General features: G+C 29.7%; 7 non-coding genes across 7 annotated transcripts; all 7 read right to left on the minus strand.

The window, feature by feature from the left end:
* Positions 1 to 405: 405 nt before the first annotated feature.
* On the minus strand, positions 406 to 478 carry TRNAK-CUU (transfer RNA lysine (anticodon CUU)). Its single transcript has one exon. It is a non-coding gene; the product is annotated as a tRNA-Lys (tRNA).
* Positions 479 to 2,295: 1,817 nt separating this feature from the next.
* Positions 2,296 to 2,368, minus strand: TRNAK-CUU (transfer RNA lysine (anticodon CUU)). Its single transcript has one exon. It is a non-coding gene; the product is annotated as a tRNA-Lys (tRNA).
* A 1,817-nt stretch (positions 2,369 to 4,185) lies between these two features.
* On the minus strand, positions 4,186 to 4,258 carry TRNAK-CUU (transfer RNA lysine (anticodon CUU)). Its single transcript has one exon. It is a non-coding gene; the product is annotated as a tRNA-Lys (tRNA).
* Positions 4,259 to 6,075: 1,817 nt separating this feature from the next.
* TRNAK-CUU (transfer RNA lysine (anticodon CUU)) lies at positions 6,076 to 6,148 on the minus strand. The gene has a single exon. It is a non-coding gene; the product is annotated as a tRNA-Lys (tRNA).
* Positions 6,149 to 7,966: 1,818 nt separating this feature from the next.
* On the minus strand, positions 7,967 to 8,039 carry TRNAK-CUU (transfer RNA lysine (anticodon CUU)). The gene has a single exon. It is a non-coding gene; the product is annotated as a tRNA-Lys (tRNA).
* A 5,412-nt stretch (positions 8,040 to 13,451) lies between these two features.
* On the minus strand, positions 13,452 to 13,524 carry TRNAK-CUU (transfer RNA lysine (anticodon CUU)). The gene has a single exon. It is a non-coding gene; the product is annotated as a tRNA-Lys (tRNA).
* Positions 13,525 to 15,342: 1,818 nt separating this feature from the next.
* TRNAK-CUU (transfer RNA lysine (anticodon CUU)) lies at positions 15,343 to 15,415 on the minus strand. The gene has a single exon. It is a non-coding gene; the product is annotated as a tRNA-Lys (tRNA).
* Between the last annotated feature and the right edge of the window lie 206 nt (positions 15,416 to 15,621).

Below are 15,621 nucleotides of genomic sequence, written 5' to 3' on the forward strand. Positions count from 1 at the left end.
CCTTTATTCTTGCAAGCATGACGACGATTATTGTCTAATCAATTATTTACCTTAAAAACATCGTAAGTTTTCTTTGAATTATTAATTTTTTTCTTTGAAGAAAAATATTGTATTAAATTTCACGAGAATACCTTTTCTCATCTTCATACATAAAAATATGTAATTGAAGTTATTAATTCATGAAAAGATTTATGGTAGCAAACATGAAAATTTCCACGAGAATACCTTTTCTCATCTTCATACATAAAAATTTGTAATTGAAGTTATTAATGCATGAAAACATTTATGGTAGCATACAAGAAAATTTCCATTTTAAACTATTACTTATTTTAAATGAAATATAGTAAATTTTATGTGACTTATTTGCTATTTTGTTTTTAGCATGTATTATATATAATGTACTAACGCCCACCGTGGGGCTAGAACCCACGACCACAAGGTTAAGAGCCTTGCGCTCTACCAACTGAGCTAGACGGGCAATACGGGCTCGGCTTGAAAGACTAATATTTGAAATTATAATTCTAGTAATTTATTATTATTACTAATTGTATTACTTCTAATTTGAATGCTCATCTTTTTATTTTTCAAATTTCGAAAGATTTAAATAACATGCGGTTATAATTTTAATTAGAAATGTGTTGAACATTTCCTTAAATAGAAATTAGTTAATAAAATTTTGTGTGTACAATTCATATGTTGAAATACACGTATTAATATGAAAATTCAAAATTCCGACTCTCAAAGTTTCAAAGTTTAAGTTTCATATTGTTTTTATGATATAACCTTTACGGAATTTTATCTTAAGAATTTTTTTTTCTAACTATATCATGAGAGATCACAATGATTTTTGTAAGTCATAGTAGATAAATACACTGGAGGGATACTCGAATAAAATTCCGTACCTTCATCAGATCGGGCTTTGAAAAGTACCTTATACCCAAGAAATTGTCTTTATGCAATATTGAAGAATCAAAACATGTAACTCATGCAAAAAAAATTATCCGATGGTGACACCAAGGTATTTAATATCTCATCCATATAGGCTTCAATAAATTTTTCATATGACCCTTACTTAAGTTTCATAGCATGAGTCGCTATAAGATCATAAATGTAATTATGACCACGAAAGACTTGTCAAGCCTAAAAAAATTGAAATAAACTACATCGCAACTCTGTCGATCCTATCTTGACAAGTTACTGGTAGAATCATATTCAAACCTTAGAATGTTAAGCATCATTAGATAACTAAAAGTTATCCATCTAACAAGACCGTTGAATTAATTAAATGATCCTATGAGACAGTTGATGGATTTGTAACTGAAATAAAATTCAAGAGTGTTGAGTACAACGGGAGGTCACCATTGTCATCAAATCAAATAGTCGTTGGTAACGTCTCCAAGAAACTTTTGATCACATGAACGATTAGACCCAAAAACATAAGCTCCACAAGAATAATTTTAATTGAAGAAAGTTCTAGTACTAAAGAATCTTTATATTGGTCAGTTCGAGAGTTGTGCTTGGTCACAACTAACACGATGATGGAGACCTCCACATCCCACTCTTAAATATCATCTAACATATGTACCGTGTGGTAAGAATAATTATCATAATGCTTAGGGTCTTAAATATGTAAAACATTACTATAAAATTAATACTACAAATGAGTACATACTTTTTAAAGCTAACCCTCATGCTTACAATTTAAATTGATTTAATCGTCGGAGTGTTTAAATGTGCACCCTCACCCAGCATCTTCAGATCTTCAGAAATAATGAAAAACATGAATTCGTCGATTGATCAATCACACCCACCATTACTCGGCGATAATGGTCCATGAAAGACAAAAAAAATCATACGATAAACATCATTGGAAATATTTCATTCAAGAGATCCTTTATTCTTGCAAGCATGACGACGATTATTGTCTAATCAATTATTTACCTTAAAAACATCGTAAGTTTTCTTTGAATTATTAATTTTTTTCTTTGAAGAAAAATATTGTATTAAATTTCACGAGAATACCTTTTCTCATCTTCATACATAAAAATATGTAATTGAAGTTATTAATTCATGAAAAGATTTATGGTAGCAAACATGAAAATTTCCACGAGAATACCTTTTCTCATCTTCATACATAAAAATTTGTAATTGAAGTTATTAATGCATGAAAACATTTATGGTAGCATACAAGAAAATTTCCATTTTAAATAATTACTTATTTTAAATGAAATATAGTAAATTTTATGTGACTTATTTGCTATTTTGTTTTTACATGTATTATATATAATGTACTAGCGCCCACCGTGGGGCTAGAACCCACGACCACAAGGTTAAGAGCCTTGCGCTCTACCAACTGAGCTAGACGGGCAATACGGGCTCGGCTTGAAAGACTAATATTTGAAATTATAATTCTAGTAATTTATTATTATTACTAATTGTATTACTTCTAATTTGAATGCTCATCTTTTTATTTTTCAAATTTCGAAAGATTTAAATAACATGCGGTTATAATTTTAATTAGAAATGTGTTGAACATTTCCTTAAATAGAAATTAGTTAATAAAATTTTGTGTGTACAATTCATATGTTGAAATACACGTATTAATATGAAAATTCAAAATTCCGACTCTCAAAGTTTCAAAGTTTAAGTTTCATATTGTTTTTATGATATAACCTTTACGGAATTTTATCTTAAGAATTTTTTTTTCTAACTATATCATGAGAGATCACAATGATTTTTGTAAGTCATAGTAGATAAATACACTGGAGGGATACTCGAATAAAATTCCGTACCTTCATCAGATCGGGCTTTGAAAAGTACCTTATACCCAAGAAATTGTCTTTATGCAATATTGAAGAATCAAAACATGTAACTCATGCAAAAAAAATTATCCGATGGTGACACCAAGGTATTTAATATCTCATCCATATAGGCTTCAATAAATTTTTCATATGACCCTTACTTAAGTTTCATAGCATGAGTCGCTATAAGATCATAAATGTAATTATGACCACGAAAGACTTGTCAAGCCTAAAAAAATTGAAATAAACTACATCGCAACTCTGTCGATCCTATCTTGACAAGTTACTGGTAGAATCATATTCAAACCTTAGAATGTTAAGCATCATTAGATAACTAAAAGTTATCCATCTAACAAGACCGTTGAATTAATTAAATGATCCTATGAGACAGTTGATGGATTTGTAACTGAAATAAAATTCAAGAGTGTTGAGTACAACGGGAGGTCACCATTGTCATCAAATCAAATAGTCGTTGGTAACGTCTCCAAGAAACTTTTGATCACATGAACGATTAGACCCAAAAACATAAGCTCCACAAGAATAATTTTAATTGAAGAAAGTTCTAGTACTAAAGAATCTTTATATTGGTCAGTTCGAGAGTTGTGCTTGGTCACAACTAACACGATGATGGAGACCTCCACATCCCACTCTTAAATATCATCTAACATATGTACCGTGTGGTAAGAATAATTATCATAATGCTTAGGGTCTTAAATATGTAAAACATTACTATAAAATTAATACTACAAATGAGTACATACTTTTTAAAGCTAACCCTCATGCTTACAATTTAAATTGATTTAATCGTCGGAGTGTTTAAATGTGCACCCTCACCCAGCATCTTCAGATCTTCAGAAATAATGAAAAACATGAATTCGTCGATTGATCAATCACACCCACCATTACTCGGCGATAATGGTCCATGAAAGACAAAAAAAATCATACGATAAACATCATTGGAAATATTTCATTCAAGAGATCCTTTATTCTTGCAAGCATGACGACGATTATTGTCTAATCAATTATTTACCTTAAAAACATCGTAAGTTTTCTTTGAATTATTAATTTTTTTCTTTGAAGAAAAATATTGTATTAAATTTCACGAGAATACCTTTTCTCATCTTCATACATAAAAATATGTAATTGAAGTTATTAATTCATGAAAAGATTTATGGTAGCAAACATGAAATTTCCACGAGAATACCTTTTCTCATCTTCATACATAAAAATTTGTAATTGAAGTTATTAATGCATGAAAACATTTATGGTAGCATACAAGAAAATTTCCATTTTAAACAATTACTTATTTTAAATGAAATATAGTAAATTTTATGTGACTTATTTGCTATTTTGTTTTTAGCATGTATTATATATAATGTACTAACGCCCACCGTGGGGCTAGAACCCACGACCACAAGGTTAAGAGCCTTGCGCTCTACCAACTGAGCTAGACGGGCAATACGGGCTCGGCTTGAAAGACTAATATTTGAAATTATAATTCTAGTAATTTATTATTATTACTAATTGTATTACTTCTAATTTGAATGCTCATCTTTTTATTTTTCAAATTTCGAAAGATTTAAATAACATGCGGTTATAATTTTAATTAGAAATGTGTTGAACATTTCCTTAAATAGAAATTAGTTAATAAAATTTTGTGTGTACAATTCATATGTTGAAATACACGTATTAATATGAAAATTCAAAATTCCGACTCTCAAAGTTTCAAAGTTTAAGTTTCATATTGTTTTTATGATATAACCTTTACGGAATTTTATCTTAAGAATTTTTTTTTCTAACTATATCATGAGAGATCACAATGATTTTTGTAAGTCATAGTAGATAAATACACTGGAGGGATACTCGAATAAAATTCCGTACCTTCATCAGATCGGGCTTTGAAAAGTACCTTATACCCAAGAAATTGTCTTTATGCAATATTGAAGAATCAAAACATGTAACTCATGCAAAAAAATTATCCGATGGTGACACCAAGGTATTTAATATCTCATCCATATAGGCTTCAATAAATTTTTCATATGACCCTTACTTAAGTTTCATAGCATGAGTCGCTATAAGATCATAAATGTAATTATGACCACGAAAGACTTGTCAAGCCTAAAAAAATTGAAATAAACTACATCGCAACTCTGTCGATCCTATCTTGACAAGTTACTGGTAGAATCATATTCAAACCTTAGAATGTTAAGCATCATTAGATAACTAAAAGTTATCCATCTAACAAGACCGTTGAATTAATTAAATGATCCTATGAGACAGTTGATGGATTTGTAACTGAAATAAAATTCAAGAGTGTTGAGTACAACGGGAGGTCACCATTGTCATCAAATCAAATAGTCGTTGGTAACGTCTCCAAGAAACTTTTGATCACATGAACGATTAGACCCAAAAACATAAGCTCCACAAGAATAATTTTAATTGAAGAAAGTTCTAGTACTAAAGAATCTTTATATTGGTCAGTTCGAGAGTTGTGCTTGGTCACAACTAACACGATGATGGAGACCTCCACATCCCACTCTTAAATATCATCTAACATATGTACCGTGTGGTAAGAATAATTATCATAATGCTTAGGGTCTTAAATATGTAAAACATTACTATAAAATTAATACTACAAATGAGTACATACTTTTTAAAGCTAACCCTCATGCTTACAATTTAAATTGATTTAATCGTCGGAGTGTTTAAATGTGCACCCTCACCCAGCATCTTCAGATCTTCAGAAATAATGAAAAACATGAATTCGTCGATTGATCAATCACACCCACCATTACTCGGCGATAATGGTCCATGAAAGACAAAAAAAATCATACGATAAACATCATTGGAAATATTTCATTCAAGAGATCCTTTATTCTTGCAAGCATGACGACGATTATTGTCTAATCAATTATTTACCTTAAAAACATCGTAAGTTTTCTTTGAATTATTAATTTTTTTCTTTGAAGAAAAATATTGTATTAAATTTCACGAGAATACCTTTTCTCATCTTCATACATAAAAATATGTAATTGAAGTTATTAATTCATGAAAAGATTTATGGTAGCAAACATGAAAATTTCCACGAGAATACCTTTTCTCATCTTCATACATAAAAATTTGTAATTGAAGTTATTAATGCATGAAAACATTTATGGTAGCATACAAGAAAATTTCCATTTTAAACAATTACTTATTTTAAATGAAATATAGTAAATTTTATGTGACTTATTTGCTATTTTGTTTTTAGCATGTATTATATATAATGTACTAACGCCCACCGTGGGGCTAGAACCCACGACCACAAGGTTAAGAGCCTTGCGCTCTACCAACTGAGCTAGACGGGCAATACGGGCTCGGCTTGAAAGACTAATATTTGAAATTATAATTCTAGTAATTTATTATTATTACTAATTGTATTACTTCTAATTTGAATGCTCATCTTTTTATTTTTCAAATTTCGAAAGATTTAAATAACATGCGGTTATAATTTTAATTAGAAATGTGTTGAACATTTCCTTAAATAGAAATTAGTTAATAAAATTTTGTGTGTACAATTCATATGTTGAAATACACGTATTAATATGAAAATTCAAAATTCCGACTCTCAAAGTTTCAAAGTTTAAGTTTCATATTGTTTTTATGATATAACCTTTACGGAATTTTATCTTAAGAATTTTTTTTTCTAACTATATCATGAGAGATCACAATGATTTTTGTAAGTCATAGTAGATAAATACACTGGAGGGATACTCGAATAAAATTCCGTACCTTCATCAGATCGGGCTTTGAAAAGTACCTTATACCCAAGAAATTGTCTTTATGCAATATTGAAGAATCAAAACATGTAACTCATGCAAAAAAAATTATCCGATGGTGACACCAAGGTATTTAATATCTCATCCATATAGGCTTCAATAAATTTTTCATATGACCCTTACTTAAGTTTCATAGCATGAGTCGCTATAAGATCATAAATGTAATTATGACCACGAAAGACTTGTCAAGCCTAAAAAAATTGAAATAAACTACATCGCAACTCTGTCGATCCTATCTTGACAAGTTACTGGTAGAATCATATTCAAACCTTAGAATGTTAAGCATCATTAGATAACTAAAAGTTATCCATCTAACAAGACCGTTGAATTAATTAAATGATCCTATGAGACAGTTGATGGATTTGTAACTGAAATAAAATTCAAGAGTGTTGAGTACAACGGGAGGTCACCATTGTCATCAAATCAAATAGTCGTTGGTAACGTCTCCAAGAAACTTTTGATCACATGAACGATTAGACCCAAAAACATAAGCTCCACAAGAATAATTTTAATTGAAGAAAGTTCTAGTACTAAAGAATCTTTATATTGGTCAGTTCGAGAGTTGTGCTTGGTCACAACTAACACGATGATGGAGACCTCCACATCCCACTCTTAAATATCATCTAACATATGTACCGTGTGGTAAGAATAATTATCATAATGCTTAGGGTCTTAAATATGTAAAACATTACTATAAAATTAATACTACAAATGAGTACATACTTTTTAAAGCTAACCCTCATGCTTACAATTTAAATTGATTTAATCGTCGGAGTGTTTAAATGTGCACCCTCACCCAGCATCTTCAGATCTTCAGAAATAATGAAAAACATGAATTCGTCGATTGATCAATCACACCCACCATTACTCGGCGATAATGGTCCATGAAAGACAAAAAAAATCATACGATAAACATCATTGGAAATATTTCATTCAAGAGATCCTTTATTCTTGCAAGCATGACGACGATTATTGTCTAATCAATTATTTACCTTAAAAACATCGTAAGTTTTCTTTGAATTATTAATTTTTTTCTTTGAAGAAAAATATTGTATTAAATTTCACGAGAATACCTTTTCTCATCTTCATACATAAAAATATGTAATTGAAGTTATTAATTCATGAAAAGATTTATGGTAGCAAACATGAAAATTTCCACGAGAATACCTTTTCTCATCTTCATACATAAAAATTTGTAATTGAAGTTATTAATGCATGAAAACATTTATGGTAGCATACAAGAAAATTTCCATTTTAAACAATTACTTATTTTAAATGAAATATAGTAAATTTTATGTGACTTATTTGCTATTTTGTTTTTAGCATGTATTATATATAATGTACTAACGCCCACCGTGGGGCTAGAACCCACGACCACAAGGTTAAGAGCCTTGCGCTCTACCAACTGAGCTAGACGGGCAATACGGGCTCGGCTTGAAAGACTAATATTTGAAATTATAATTCTAGTAATTTATTATTATTACTAATTGTATTACTTCTAATTTGAATGCTCATCTTTTTATTTTTCAAATTTCGAAAGATTTAAATAACATGCGGTTATAATTTTAATTAGAAATGTGTTGAACATTTCCTTAAATAGAAATTAGTTAATAAAATTTTGTGTGTACAATTCATATGTTGAAATACACGTATTAATATGAAAATTCAAAATTCCGACTCTCAAAGTTTCAAAGTTTAAGTTTCATATTGTTTTTATGATATAACCTTTACGGAATTTTATCTTAAGAATTTTTTTTTCTAACTATATCATGAGAGATCACAATGATTTTTGTAAGTCATAGTAGATAAATACACTGGAGGGATACTCGAATAAAATTCCGTACCTTCATCAGATCGGGCTTTGAAAAGTACCTTATACCCAAGAAATTGTCTTTATGCAATATTGAAGAATCAAAACATGTAACTCATGCAAAAAAAATTATCCGATGGTGACACCAAGGTATTTAATATCTCATCCATATAGGCTTCAATAAATTTTTCATATGACCCTTACTTAAGTTTCATAGCATGAGTCGCTATAAGATCATAAATGTAATTATGACCACGAAAGACTTGTCAAGCCTAAAAAAATTGAAATAAACTACATCGCAACTCTGTCGATCCTATCTTGACAAGTTACTGGTAGAATCATATTCAAACCTTAGAATGTTAAGCATCATTAGATAACTAAAAGTTATCCATCTAACAAGACCGTTGAATTAATTAAATGATCCTATGAGACAGTTGATGGATTTGTAACTGAAATAAAATTCAAGAGTGTTGAGTACAACGGGAGGTCACCATTGTCATCAAATCAAATAGTCGTTGGTAACGTCTCCAAGAAACTTTTGATCACATGAACGATTAGACCCAAAAACATAAGCTCCACAAGAATAATTTTAATTGAAGAAAGTTCTAGTACTAAAGAATCTTTATATTGGTCAGTTCGAGAGTTGTGCTTGGTCACAACTAACACGATGATGGAGACCTCCACATCCCACTCTTAAATATCATCTAACATATGTACCGTGTGGTAAGAATAATTATCATAATGCTTAGGGTCTTAAATATGTAAAACATTACTATAAAATTAATACTACAAATGAGTACATACTTTTTAAAGCTAACCCTCATGCTTACAATTTAAATTGATTTAATCGTCGGAGTGTTTAAATGTGCACCCTCACCCAGCATCTTCAGATCTTCAGAAATAATGAAAAACATGAATTCGTCGATTGATCAATCACACCCACCATTACTCGGCGATAATGGTCCATGAAAGACAAAAAAAATCATACGATAAACATCATTGGAAATATTTCATTCAAGAGATCCTTTATTCTTGCAAGCATGACGACGATTATTGTCTAATCAATTATTTACCTTAAAAACATCGTAAGTTTTCTTTGAATTATTAATTTTTTTCTTTGAAGAAAAATATTGTATTAAATTTCACGAGAATACCTTTTCTCATCTTCATACATAAAAATATGTAATTGAAGTTATTAATTCATGAAAAGATTTATGGTAGCAAACATGAAAATTTCCACGAGAATACCTGTTCTCATCTTCATACATAAAAATTTGTAATTGAAGTTATTAATGCATGAAAACATTTATGGTAGCATACAAGAAAATTTCCATTTTAAACAATTACTTATTTTAAATGAAATATAGTAAATTTTATGTGACTTATTTGCTATTTTGTTTTTAGCATGTATTATATATAATGTACTAACGCCCACCGTGGGCCTAGAACCCACGACCACAAGGTTAAGAGCCTTGCGCTCTACCAACTGAGCTAGACGGGCAATACGGGCTCGGCTTGAAAGACTAATATTTGAAATTATAATTCTAGTAATTTATTATTATTACTAATTGTATTACTTCTAATTTGAATGCTCATCTTTTTATTTTTCAAATTTCAAAAGATTTAAATAACATGCGGTTATAATTTTAATTAGAAATGTGTTGAACATTTCCTTAAATAGAAATTAGTTAATAAAATTTTGTGTGTACAATTCATATGTTGAAATACACGTATTAATATGAAAATTCAAAATTCCGACTCTCAAAGTTTCAAAGTTTAAGTTTCATATTGTTTTTATGATATAACCTTTACGGAATTTTATCTTAAGAATTTTTTTTTCTAACTATATCATGAGAGATCACAATGATTTTTGTAAGTCATAGTAGATAAATACACTGGAGGGATACTCGAATAAAATTCCGTACCTTCATCAGATCGGGCTTTGAAAAGTACCTTATACCCAAGAAATTGTCTTTATGCAATATTGAAGAATCAAAACATGTAACTCATGCAAAAAAAATTATCCGATGGTGACACCAAGGTATTTAATATCTCATCCATATAGGCTTCAATAAATTTTTCATATGACCCTTACTTAAGTTTCATAGCATGAGTCGCTATAAGATCATAAATGTAATTATGACCACGAAAGACTTGTCAAGCCTAAAAAAATTGAAATAAACTACATCGCAACTCTGTCGATCCTATCTTGACAAGTTACTGGTAGAATCATATTCAAACCTTAGAATGTTAAGCATCATTAGATAACTAAAAGTTATCCATCTAACAAGACCGTTGAATTAATTAAATGATCCTATGAGACAGTTGATGGATTTGTAACTGAAATAAAATTCAAGAGTGTTGAGTACAACGGGAGGTCACCATTGTCATCAAATCAAATAGTCGTTGGTAACGTCTCCAAGAAACTTTTGATCACATGAACGATTAGACCCAAAAACATAAGCTCCACAAGAATAATTTTAATTGAAGAAAGTTCTAGTACTAAAGAATCTTTATATTGGTCAGTTCGAGAGTTGTGCTTGGTCACAACTAACACGATGATGGAGACCTCCACATCCCACTCTTAAATATCATCTAACATATGTACCGTGTGGTAAGAATAATTATCATAATGCTTAGGGTCTTAAATATGTAAAACATTACTATAAAATTAATACTACAAATGAGTACATACTTTTTAAAGCTAACCCTCATGCTTACAATTTAAATTGATTTAATCGTCGGAGTGTTTAAATGTGCACCCTCACCCAGCATCTTCAGATCTTCAGAAATAATGAAAAACATGAATTCGTCGATTGATCAATCACACCCACCATTACTCGGCGATAATGGTCCATGAAAGACAAAAAAAATCATACGATAAACATCATTGGAAATATTTCATTCAAGAGATCCTTTATTCTTGCAAGCATGACGACGATTATTGTCTAATCAATTATTTACCTTAAAAACATCGTAAGTTTTCTTTGAATTATTAATTTTTTTCTTTGAAGAAAAATATTGTATTAAATTTCACGAGAATACCTTTTCTCATCTTCATACATAAAAATATGTAATTGAAGTTATTAATTCATGAAAAGATTTATGGTAGCAAACATTAAAATTTCCATTTTAAACAATTACTTATTTTAAATGAAATATAGTAAATTTTATGTGACTTATTTGCTATTTTGTTTTTACAATGTATTATATATAATGTACTAACGCCCACCGTGGGGCTAGAACCCACGACCACAAGGTTAAGAGCCTTGCGCTCTACCAACTGAGTTAGACGGGAAATACAGGCTTGGCTTGAAAGACTAATATTTGAAATTATAATTCTAGTAATTTATTATTATTACTAATTGTATTACTTCTAACTTGAATGCTCATCTTTTTATTTTTCAAATTTCGAAAGATTTAAATAACATGCGGTTATAATTTTAATTAGAAATGTGTTGAACATTTCCTTAAATAGAAATTAGTTAATAAAATTTTGTGTGTACAATTCATATGTTGAAATACACGTATTAATATGAAAATTCAAAATTCCGACTCTCAAAGTTTCAAAGTTTAAGTTTCATATTGTTTTTATGATATAACCTTTACGGAATTTTATCTTAAGAATTTTTTTTTCTAACTATATCATGAGAGATCACAATGATTTTTGTAAGTCATAGTAGATAAATACACTGGAGGGATACTCGAATAAAATTCCGTACCTTCATCAGATCGGGCTTTGAAAAGTACCTTATACCCAAGAAATTGTCTTTATGCAATATTGAAGAATCAAAACATGTAACTCATGCAAAAAAAATTATCCGATGGTGACACCAAGGTATTTAATATCTCATCCATATAGGCTTCAATAAATTTTTCATATGACCCTTACTTAAGTTTCATAGCATGAGTCGCTATAAGATCATAAATGTAATTATGACCACGAAAGACTTGTCAAGCCTAAAAAAATTGAAATAAACTACATCGCAACTCTGTCGATCCTATCTTGACAAGTTACTGGTAGAATCATATTCAAACCTTAGAATGTTAAGCATCATTAGATAACTAAAAGTTATCCATCTAACAAGACCGTTGAATTAATTAAATAATCCTATGAGACAGTTGATGGATTTGTAAGTGAAATAAAATTGAAGAGTGTTGAGTACAACGGGAGGTCACCATTGTCATCAAATCAAATAGTCGTTGGTAACGTCTCCAAGAAACTTTTGATCACATGAACGATTAGACCCAAAAACATAAGCTCCACAAGAATAATTTTAATTGAAGAAAGTTCTAGTACTAAAGAATCTTTATATTGGTCAGTTCGAGAGTTGTGCTTGGTCACAACTAACACGATGATGGAGACCTCCACATCCCACTCTTAAATATCATCTAACATATGTACCGTGTGGTAAGAATAATTATCATAATGCTTAGGGTCTTAAATATGTAAAACATTACTATAAAATTAATACTACAAATGAGTACATACTTTTTAAAGCTAACCCTCATGCTTACAATTTAAATTGATTTAATCGTCGGAGTGTTTAAATGTGCACCCTCACCCAGCATCTTCAGATCTTCAGAAATAATGAAAAACATGAATTCGTCGATTGATCAATCACACCCACCATTACTCGGCGATAATGGTCCATGAAAGACAAAAAAAATCATACGATAAACATCATTGGAAATATTTCATTCAAGAGATCTTTTATTCTTGCAAGCATGACGACGATTATTGTCTAATCAATTATTTACCTTAAAAACATCGTAAGTTTTCTTTGAATTATTAATTTTTTTCTTTGAAGAAAAATATTGTATTAAATTTCACGAGAATACCTTTTCTCATCTTCATACATAAAAATTTGTAATTGAAGTTATTAATGCATGAAAACATTTATGGTAGCAAACATGAAAATTTCCATTTTAAACAATTACTTATTTTAAATGAAATATAGTAAATTTTATGTGACTTATTTGCTATTTTGTTTTTACAATGTATTATATATAATGTACTAACGCCCACCGTGGGGCTAGAACCCACGACCACAAGGTTAAGAGCCTTGCGCTCTACCAACTGAGCTAGACGGGCAATACGGGCTCGGCTTGAAAGACTAATATTTGAAATTATAATTCTAGTAATTTATTATTATTACTAATTGTATTACTTCTAACTTGAATGCTCATCTTTTTATTTTTCAAATTTCGAAAGATTTAAATAACATGCGGTTATAATTTTAATTAGAAATGTGTTGAACATTTCCTTAAATAGAAATTAGTTAATAAAATTTTGTGTGTACAATTCATATGTTGAAATACACGTATTAATATGAAAATTCAAAATTCCGACTCTCAAAGTTTCAAAGTTTAAGTTTCATATTGTTTTTATGATATAACCTTTACGGAATTTTATCTTAAGAATTTTTTTTTCTAACTATATCATGAGAGATCACAATGATTTTTGTAAGTCATAGTAGATAAATACACTGGAGGGATACTCGAATAAAATTCCGTACCTTCATCAGATCGGGCATTGAAAAGTACCTTATACCCAAGAAATTGTCTTTATGCAATATTGAAGAATCAAAACATGTAACTCATGCAAAAAAAATTATCCGATGGTGACACCAAGGTATTTAATATCTCATCCATATAGGCTTCAATAAATTTTTCATATGACCCTTACTTAAGTTTCATAGCATGAGTCGCTATAAGATCATAAATGTAATTATGACCACGAAAGACTTGTCAAGCCTAAAAAAATTGAAATAAACTACATCACAACTCTGTCGATCCTATCTTGACAAGTTACTGGTAGAATCATATTCAAACCTTAGAATGTTAAGCATCATTAGATAACTAAAAGTTATCCATCTAACAAGACCGTTGAATTAATTAAATGATCCTATGAGACAGTTGATGGATTTGTAACTGAAATAAAATTCAAGAGTGTTGAGTACAACGGGAGGTCACCATTGTCATCAAATCAAATAGTCGTTGGTAACGTCTCCAAGAAACTTTTGATCACATGAACGATTAGACCCAAAAACATAAGCTCCACAAGAATAATTTTAATTGAAGAAAGTTCTAGTACTAAAGAATCTTTATATTGGTCAGTTCGAGAGTTGTGCTTGGTCACAACTAACACGATGATGGAGACCTCCACATCCCACTCTTAAATATCATCTAACATATGTACCGTGTGGTAAGAATAATTATCATAATGCTTAGGGTCTTAAATATGTAAAACATTACTATAAAATTAATACTACAAATGAGTACATACTTTTTAAAGCTAACCCTCATGCTTACAATTTAAATTGATTTAATCGTCGGAGTGTTTAAATGTGCACCCTCACCCAGCATCTTCAGATCTTCAGAAATAATGAAAAACATTAATTCGTCGATTGATCAATCACACCCACCATTACTCGGCGATAATGGTCCATGAAAGACAAAAAAAATCATACGATAAACATCATTGGAAATATTTCATTCAAGAGATCCTTTATTCTTGCAAGCATGACGACGATTATTGTCTAATCAATTATTTACCTTAAAAACATCGTAAGTTTTCTTTGAATTATTAATTTTTTTCTTTGAAGAAAAATATTGTATTAAATTTCACGAGAATACCTTTTCTCATCTTCATACATAAAAATATGTAATTGAAGTTATTAATTCATGAAAAGATTTATGATAGCAAACATGAAAATTTCCACGAGAATACCTTTTCTCATCTTCATACATAAAAATTTGTAATTGAAGTTATTAATGCATGAAAACATTTATGGTAGCATACAAGAAAATTTCCATTTTAAACAATTACTTATTTTAAATGAAATATAGTAAATTTTATGTGACTTATTTGCTATTTTGTTTTTAGCATGTATTATATATAATGTACTAACGCCCACCGTGGGGCTAGAACCCACGACCACAAGGTTAAGAGCCTTGCGCTCTACCAACTGAGCTAGACGGGCAATACGGGCTCGGCTTGAAAGACTAATATTTGAAATTATAATTCTAGTAATTTATTATTATTACTAATTGTATTACTTCTAATTTGAATTCTCATCTTTTTATTTTTCAAATTTCGAAAGATTTAAATAACATGCGGTTATAATTTTAATTAGAAATGTGTTGAACATTTCCTTAAATAGAAATTAGTTAATAAAATTTTGTGTGT

This window comes from Lathyrus oleraceus, chromosome 5 (assembly GCF_024323335.1).
Source record: "Lathyrus oleraceus cultivar Zhongwan6 chromosome 5, CAAS_Psat_ZW6_1.0, whole genome shotgun sequence".
NCBI lineage: Eukaryota > Viridiplantae > Streptophyta > Magnoliopsida > Fabales > Fabaceae > Lathyrus > Lathyrus oleraceus.